Genomic DNA, 9,899 nt, shown 5'->3' with positions numbered 1-9,899 from the left:
CTTCTATGCATACTCATGATTCTGGAACAATGGCAGTGAGTGACACTCATGAACAATTTGGTCCCTGGATGATAGTTGATCATCGGAAGAATCGACGGAAAACCTCTTCTCAGATTAGAGAAGGTTCTCAAAATGTTGCAAAAATGGGTCGGAGTGAGGCAAATACTCTGTCTCATTCTGGGACCCAAAGCTATCAAGCTGGGCGTGGTCGTATTTATGTTCGAAAGGATACTGGGTTACGTAGTTCCCAGCCTACTAATGGGATAATTCTCAAAGATGTGGATGGTAATGATGCTATTTCACTTAGGGGATCTGAAAAGGCTGGACAGGTAAAGCATGGAAACCCCCCAACAGACAGTAGTCTAAGAAAAGATGATGACTCTGTTTTTGCAAGACTTACCACAACTCTTAATGGACACGTGGAATGTTGTGGACCTGATTTCATGGTTAGTGCAAGAAGAGAACAAGAGTTGGGGACCAAATTACCAGTGAATGTTAAAGGATCAATGGCATCAAGTAAACCTTCTTCGCAATTTACTTTTTCAAGTAAATCAGGAGGAGGAAGATCTGGAAGTTCTACTGACACAAATTCACTAGTTGATACAAGAGATAAGCATTCTGAAGTTTTATTGGACTCATACTACTACACAAATTCACTAGTTGATCTGGGAGTAACTACTTATCAACCCATAATATGAATTCATAGCAGGACAGTGCAATAATGGTATCAACTCATAACATGAATTCATAGCAGGACAGTGCAGTAATGGAGAAAATTGAATCCCTTCACACATACAGAAACATAGATGCATAGAACTAGCAGAATTCACCAACTCAAAACACGAAAGCCCAGTATTCATTCACAAGTACAAGCCTCATACTACTACACATTTCATTACAAAAAGGATAACTCAATCAGTGCTTATTTGACGTTGCGGCACCATCAGTGTTTATATCCACCCCCAACATACATTTGCAAGCTTAAAATCAGCACATACAGACCAAGGCAACTTCTAAAAAGAATTAAAGCAATCAAAAATCAACCATCAGTGCAAGTTTCCCAGCTTAATCCAACTATTCAGTGTTTATGCCCACCCATAACATACATTTTCAAGCTTATAATCAGCACATAGACACCAAAGCAATTTCTATCATATGTCTAGAGGCTCAAATCCAATTTTTTGAAGAACAAAAAAGTTCATTTAATTCACAAATTAAAGCGATGATCAGTAAATACAATTTTAAAACCAAATTCAAAGTTTGGATTTCATATGAACTAAAAGATAATGAAAAATCAAAAGATTATGAAGATAGAATTCTTACCAGTTTGGTGGAAATACAATCCAAGCCAAATCAATCAACTCTTGTAGAGAAGGAAGAAGTCTTTTTGATATCTTACAAATCTGATCCAATATCAAGGAAGGTAGAATTATTATATAAAATTATTAGAATACAAATCAACACTACTTCAAAATCCTATGTTCCAAAAATCAAAATAGGAGAACTGAATCAACTGATTCAACACTTACCCTTGGTTAACAATTTCTCCTTCTTCTTCTGGATCGAGAGGTGGTAAGTAATGGAGAAGAGAAGATTCAGAAGTCACGTCCCTGTAATGGAGTTCTCCACTTCTTCTCCTTCTCAGAGAGAGAGGAGACGGGAAAAAAAATGGAAAATGAGAAGAGAAACCCTAGCCCTATAATGTTCGATTATATACTCCTTTTAATCTAACGGCTAATACTGATTTATTATCCCCTAAATCTAACGGCTACTACTACTCGGTACAGTCGGTCCGGGATGGCACGAGACTTGTATTGGACCGTGTACTTGTACCTCCCAGAGGCCGGTTCCTATTTTTTGGACCGGTACCTGTACCCCCTTCCTCGGTTCGGTACAAAAATAGGTACGGTTCCATCGGTTTCGTGACGGTCCGTCGGTTCGGCTCGGTTCCTGTGCAGGCTTAGTATTGGTTGTGAGCCGAATATAGAGGATCGGCTAATAATTTTGCATGTGCGTAGGATCGGCTTGTATGGTAGTATTAATTTTGTGCCGATAATTGTTGTTTGAATTTCAGAATTTTTGCATGTGCTTAGGATCGGCTTGTATGGTTGTATTAGTTTTGCGCCGAATAAAGGTTTCGATTCATAAGTCTAGATTCGTCTTATTCGATAGTATTAGTGTTGCGCCGAATATTATTGTTAAAATTTCATAAATTTTACAAGTGTGTAGGATCGGCTTATTTATATTATATCATGTTGCGCCGAATACATGTTTGAGTTCATAATCATAGATTCGGCTTATTCGACGGTATCGGTTGTGAGCCGAATATATAGGATCGGCTTATAATTGTTTTGTGGTATGAGCCGATCCACTCTCTGTGTAAGCTAATAAAAATTTCAAGACATGATTTGGCTCATATGTGTTATTTCGGGTAAGCCGAGCCTTCTTATTTTCTTACAAGTTTTTGGCTTTCCAAATCTCTTTGTTGTTCGAATTAGTCTTATAACTTTCATACTTGTGTCAGGACCAATGCAGCTACAAAGAGGAAGAAGATGGAGATAACACCTTCTAAATCTAACGGCTACTACTACTCGGTACAATCGGTCCGGGACGGTACGAGACTTGTGTTGGACCGTGTACTTGTACCTCCCAGAGGCGGGTTCCTATTTTTTGGACCGGTACCTGTACCCCCTTCCTCGGTTCGGTACAAAAATAGGTACGGTTCCATCGGTTTCGGAACGGTCCGTCGGTCCGGCTCGGTTCCTGTGCAGGCTTAATTGGGCCCCTTAAAGGCTCCTGGACCTGACGGTATACAAGGAGTTTTTTAAAAAACTTATTGGGATATTATTGGACCATCCATCATTTCTGTGATACAGGATCTTTTTACAAAGGATATTTTCAACCATGATTTTAATCGTACCTTTATCACACTAATTCCCAAGATGGAGAATCCTTCTCATATCAAGAATTTTCGTCCAATTAGTCTCTGCAATTTTTGTTACAAAATTATTTCGAAAATTTTGGCTAACAGACTTAAGCCTTATCTTCCGCGGTTTATCTCTCCGAATCAGAATGTTTTTGTTCAAGGTCGCTCCATTTTTGATTCTATTCGTATAACGAATGAGATATTTCATTCTTTTTGTTATACGTCTGGATCTAAGGCTTGGATGGCATTGAAAATAGATTTCGAAAAGGCATATGATCGTCTTGAGTGGAACTTTATTTTCAAAGTTTTTGAAGCTTTAGGTTTTAGTTCTGTTTGGATTAATTGGTTGAAGCTATGTGTGACTGGTGTTAATTATCAAGTCCTTATTAATGGGTCTCCCTCTCAAGCATTTAGTCCTACTCGTGGTATACGACAAGGTGATCCGTTATCTCCTTATATTTTTGTTACTTTCCTGGAGGTTTTAAGTCGTCTTATTCAGAAAGGGCTTCAACATAAGATTATTTCTGGCTTTAAAATCTGTCGTGGAGCTCCGGTGGTCTCTCATAGTTTTTATGCCGGTGATAGCTTGATATTTTTGGAAGCCAGTCTTCGTAATGTTAATGGCATTCGTACCATTTTGGATACTTTTTGTTTGTAGTCCGGACAGATGGTTAGTCCTTCTAAATCTGTAGTCATGTTTTCGAATATTCTCCCTAAGAGATTGGGTCCTCATCTCAGTCGTGGCCTTCATATGAAATTTAGTACTCAGCCTAGTCGTTACTTGGGTGTTAACATCCAATTGGGACGCCTTAAGTCTGATAACTTCACTGATTCTTTGGTTAAGATTACCAACAGACTTAGTGGATGGAAGCAAAATTCTTTAAATTTTGCTGGTCGGGATGTACTTATTAAATCTGTTCTCGATCCGTCTTTAAATCACTTGATGAGTACTTTAAAGATTCCTAAGTTTATTCTCAATAAGGTGGATAAACTTCGAAGACATTTCCTTTGGCAAGATAGGGGTGGAAAGCGCAAATTACATGCTATTAGTTGGCAGACAATTTGTCAACCTTATTGGCTTGGGGTCTTGGTATAAGAGATTTGGAGTGTCCTAATTTTGCTTTTTTAGCCAAAACTGCGTGGCGAATTGTAAACTCCCCAGATACTTTGGTTTCTTTGTTATTTCAAGCTAAGTACTTTAGAAAGATTTCTTTCTGGGAAGCTACTAAACCTTCACGTGTTTCGTGGAGTTGGAGAAGTATTCTCCAAGGTAAGGACATTATTAAAGGTGGACTCAAATAGGCTATCGGGAATGGGGAACAAGTAGATGTTTGGCGAGATGCTTGGTGCTCGGATAGACCTACGTTACAGCTCATTGATAGTGTGGATCCAACTAGTCCTGTAATGAGAGTTTCAGCTCTTATTGATCCAGATACTCATACTTGGAATCTTTCTGCTATAGACCATGTTGTCCCCACTGAGGTATTAGATAACATTCGAGCTATTCCTTTGGCTCGGTATGATTCCTCTCCTAATTTTCGAGTCTGGATCCATAGCAAAGATAGCATGGTTTCTGTCAAATCTTGTTATAATTGGTTAATACAAAATCAGGGAGTTTCGTTTTCTATGGGATGCAAGTGGAAGACCTTGTGGAAGCTTAAGTGCCCTGCCCATATTAAGCCTTTTTTATGGTTATTGGCTCATGGTCGGACTTTGGTAAGCGCTAATCTGCGGCATAGAGGCCTGGATATTTCTAGTATCTTCCCTCTTTGTTATCATGAGGAGGAGACTATTTCACATCTTTTTCTCACTTGTCAAAAGGTTGTACCTATATGGTCAGCCCTCTCCTATGCTTATCGAATCAATCTTCAGCCTTCTAATCCATCGCTAGATTGGCTTGTGCAGACTGTTAAATATAATGCTGCAGATGATGCTGTCTGTTGGGCGGTTCTTTTTCCTTTCATCCTTTGGCAGATTTTGTGTTATCGAAACAGTCTTGTTTTCTCTAACAAAACTTTTGATTGGAGGACTGTTATTTGCTCTGCTTATAATGTTGCTGATGTGTACTCTCGTGCCACTGCTAATAGCCTTACGGTTGCTCACAAGGAGCCAATTTCTGTTCGGTGGTTACCTCCTAATGATGGCTATGTTAAGTTGAATGTCGATGGAGCTTCGAATGATGCAGGACATGCAGGTATTAGAGGCATTTTACGCGAGGATGATGGACATTTTATGGCTGCTTTTGCGAAGTACATTCACCGTAACTCCAATAATGTTGCTGAATTGTGGGCCATTAGAGACGGACTACAGTTGGCCACAAACATTGGAGTCAGGAAACTAATTGTTGAAAGCGATTCGCAATACGCAATTAACTCGTGCCCGCAAACTTGTACTGGTATTTGGTGCTGCCAGGGCCTATTGCGAGACATTCTCCACTTGTCTCGATGTTTTGATCAGATTGCCTTTCAATATCACTATAGGGAGGATAATTTTGCTACTGATATTTTGTCTAAAAGGGCAGCTGATGAATGTATATCATGTACATGGGTTGATAACCCACCAGCTTTTTTGTATTCTGTTTTGGCAAGTGATGTACAGGGAAGAGCCTTCCATAGATATGTAAGGCTCATCTAGTCTTTTGCTATGCAAGTTTTCTTACCCAAAAAAAAACCCACGGTTTTTAAAAAATTTCACCAATCCTACGTGCCTCTTGGGTTTAAACATTACAGCTAGTTACGTCTGATATTATGCCGTTGTATCCATCCATCCTTTGAGAGTAAACCCCAACAAATTTTACGTGTGGGGTACGATGCACTAAGCCAGATACAGACAATTAAAATCAACACAGGTAGCCGGGCAGTCGTTGCAGCCACCACAATCCTGACAAATGATTTAAGGAACACCTTTGGAAGATACAACATCAAACAATGAGTTGAAACAGATATATCATTTTTATCCGAACTTGCACAAATTTTGGCATACAGAAATAAAAAATAAAAATGTCTGGCTGGTCCACGAACTGCATTAGATATAATTAATTTCGGGAGAGAACAATAGTATAGGCACCTTGAGATCACTCAAAATAAACTAAAAAACCAATGAAAAGTCCAATAAGACGTAAGTATTTGGACTCGTGGTTGTATATTTTCAACCATGATCAAAATGATCTAGACATCCTGCCTTTTCAGGTCTACTAGTTAGGCCATAGGAAGCTCTGGCTTGCTTACATTCACTGTTGGATTCCATATGGACTGCTGCAACTCCATTTTTTTCCTGTAAAATGATCAAATAAAACATCCATTAGTAAGATTTTTTCCAATTTTTCTCAGATTAGTCCTATTATAGCTCATGCCTATAAAGGCTTCAATGTAGAGTAAGTGCTAGATATGAGTATGAATTTGTCACTAATGGTGCTTTGTGTCGTTAGCAGTACTGTGATGGTCGTCTATCTATAAGCAAGTATAGAGTTCCAGAGAAACCCACAACAGTGTCATTCATGGATGCTGGTGATCAGAAAAAATTTAAGTGCCGGGCTATGGGTGCATGGATCTGGATAGTCTTCACTTTAAACACTTGACTGATAATTCACTCATACATAGTGTCAGGCTATGACAGTTTCTTTATAACTAATGGTGATACGTTTATTCAGTTTAATTTCTAGTGATATTAATGAATATATACACTCCTCCATCATCTCTTCTTTTAATCCTTTTAAACCTAACAGACACTTAGGACTTTCAGTTGGACCCAACTAATGAATTGCACAGATATTTAAACAATCAAGATTTCAAAGATAGAGGATACTCTTGGAAAAAGAAAAATTTCAAGCCACAAAAAGAAAAGGTGATAGAGTGAGATAAGTACAAATACAGTTAGTGGCTGTCCAGGTAAAAAGAAAGAAAAAATAGACCCGAGTTTTATATAAATTCCAAACAATAAAATTTTCTAACGAACTTGCAAGAATCACTCAAGAATGGGGACAGAAAATTGGTCACCCCAACCTTTTGTCTGTATCATTGTTTCTAACATTATACGGCTCGGCTTGGCATCAGTTTAATATTCGACAGGCTGATGATGCACTGCTTTTAAGAGGACATGTGTCACATACAATAGGCAAATGGAACTTAGTATGACCGCATTGTGTTCACCGTAGGCCAAAGATGTACTTAACTCCCAGGAATTAGAAAATAAACTGTATCTAGAGACGACATAAAACAACGTAGATATCAAAGCCATAGATGCACGATAATACCTGGTCAAAGGAACCTGAAATCTAAAGTACTTTGTGTGATCAACAATGAGAACAAATAGCTTTTGTCAGCAGAAGGAAGTGTCAGGCACTATTGTAGTTCAAGAGAAACCTCAGTGGCTTTAAATAGCATGTCATAGGGATTTCCAAGGTGCTTTTCTGCCCTGAAACGTCGTTGATACTACAAACGAATACACCATTTTGAGACAGACACAGACAAAATAGAAAAAATCTCAGAAACTGCATACATTCTAACAACAATCATATAAAAAGAATTACAATTGGAAAAAAGCTCTAGTAGGCGACTAAAAATGCAATTACAGCAGAATGCAGAATGCCCAAGCACTGTCTGACAATTGTGTTACTCGTGAACAAAATACGGACTGCACTCTTTAGTCATATTGAGTATTACATATGATACATCCTTAGGTGCTTGACCTATGATAAAACAACAACACAATTAGGTCTAAAAAAAAAGAAATAACATTAATTATTTGTAGCCAAAAATAGAAAATGCACAATGCAAAAAAAATAGCTTTCCACCGTATTATTCTAATCATATGGTAATTAACTGATAAAATTATACTTACACGTTTTTGTATTTTGTATTAAATTTTTCCTAATGCCCATTTGTTCTATATGCTTCTCTTTTTCATTTCAGGTCCTTAACTAATAGTCGTACTTGAACTTCAATTTCAAGTTGGAATTCAGAAAATCAATTCACTCACTATGATTCGAATAGGCGCGACAAAACCTTGCCCAACTAAAGGATCGTGTGAACCTTTAGAACAAATAAGACAACATTAACTATCATCTCCACCTAGTTTTAGTCTTTTATACTTCCATCACATAGTAGCGATGCAAAGTAAACTTCACATTCTTATTCTGGAAATCGAGAAAAAGTAGCCCCAAAAACACAGGATCTAAAAACTTCAAATAATTAAGTATCTATATGGCCAGAATAATTTACTTCAGCAATTTATAAGATATTTAATCCTACACGGGCGACAATAGCTATGACCTGAGCAAAATGGTTATTTTTGCTATGTAATCTTCAACATTGACATTTGACAGTGTATATTACTAAAGTAAAATATTTTACTACTGATGTTTTCATCGAAATCCAACAAACCTTATACAACTTACCACCACATCTATTAATCTTCAACATAAACAGTGTATACTACTAAAGTATAGAATTTTACAACGTCGTCATAAGAATTCAACCAATCTACTATAAATTTCTCTAATCAAAATAAAATTATGTACCAATAATGTAGCTATTCGGTTTGGGGGTTCTAGAGGAAGAGATCAAAACCTGGCGAATTGAAGAGACAGATAAAAATACTGAAAAATCTTCTCCAAGATAACAATACTTATATCTGTTATTTCTCCACGTTGCGGCTATGCAAAACCACCTGCCAAAGTACAACAAAGAAAAAACTAAGATTAAACCTAAATTCGGAAAGTCAAATCACAAAGACACGCAGAATTGAAAATTGAGTAAACCTGAAGAAGCAAGCATGTTTTTTATGGTTTGAAAAACCACAGCCGCGTCTATATTAATCGCAACTTGAAACGCTCTGCACTAATCAAAATCCATTTGTTGCCCTGTTGTTATTCAACTGCCATAGAGATCGTGAAACACATCTTAATTCATAAGCGTCAACAAATCCAAGATGTTTATCAATAAAAAAAATAATACATGTTAAATTCAAATTAGAGATTACTCTCATAAGAAAAAAACCACAACCAAACAACTTTAGAGGCAAATCTTTTTCAAGTAAATCATGATAGGGATACTGTTTGCCTCTTTTCTTTTTGATTGCTGAAACTATATCAGTTGAAGCTGCAGAGTAGCCACAAATCTCACTAAAGACTTTTGATAACCCAAATACACACGTAACTTCATTCTAAAGAGTTAACATCGTTCTTGGTCATTAAGATTCAAACCACAGTTACTATTGTTAAACTTCGTGGTAGAAAACGAATCGGTTGTGGTTGTTTTACCAAAGAAGGAAGCTTCAACCAAAGAAGGAATTCACCGATCTTGGAGAACTAATTGATCCAAAAAAATCATTGTACTGTAACCAACAGAAACCGGTCCCTACAAAAAATTGAGCAAAATAAAATTACCTAATTCACAATTTGCGCAAAAACATGCCCACGAAAGTAGAAATTTCCAACGATCCATTCACGAAACAGACCCCATGTTTGTTCACAGTTTAATTGACGAAACAATAAAATAAAATTACCTCGTTCTTTCCATTAGGCTGTTTCTGAAATCAATCAATATTCAATGCGTGCAACAAAAACCCAAGTTAAAATCTAGGGTTACCAAAAAAGAAAACAAATTCAGAAAACGAAACGATTCAAACAAAAGCCATAGTTGTCTTACCTCAAATGCCAGTGTTTGATAGGAAATTTCATGTTGCGTTGAAGACTGAAGAGGGAAGTCAACGAGCGAACCATTTATATGACGTAATGGAAGAGAGAAAAAAAAAATTGTAATGAAATGACAAAGGAATTCAATGAGACAAACGCGGGGTCCAGATGATGCGCATTTGACACGTGGATCTAAGATTATATTGGAAGTGGAAATATCCTAACCGCAAGTTAGAAAAAGGAATATATCTCAGCGGTTCCGTGACACACCAAACCCTACTGTCATAATAAGCATTGATGATTCATTCATCTCAACAATTGTTTAGAGTGAAAGAAGTT

General features: G+C 37.3%; 1 long non-coding RNA gene across 1 annotated transcript; it reads right to left on the bottom strand.

The window, feature by feature from the left end:
• Positions 1-5,934: 5,934 nt before the first annotated feature.
• On the bottom strand, positions 5,935-9,639 carry LOC113287413. Its single transcript, XR_003330043.1, has 7 exons — positions 9,574-9,639; positions 9,431-9,454; positions 9,186-9,282; positions 8,685-8,800; positions 8,494-8,593; positions 7,179-7,613; positions 5,935-6,199 (listed from the first exon to the last, which is right to left on the bottom strand). It is a non-coding gene; the product is annotated as an uncharacterized LOC113287413 (long non-coding RNA).
• Positions 9,640-9,899: the final 260 nt, after the last annotated feature.

Source organism: Papaver somniferum, chromosome 6 (genome assembly GCF_003573695.1).
Source record: "Papaver somniferum cultivar HN1 chromosome 6, ASM357369v1, whole genome shotgun sequence".
NCBI lineage: Eukaryota > Viridiplantae > Streptophyta > Magnoliopsida > Ranunculales > Papaveraceae > Papaver > Papaver somniferum.
This window is presented reverse-complemented; position numbering and strand designations above follow the sequence as displayed.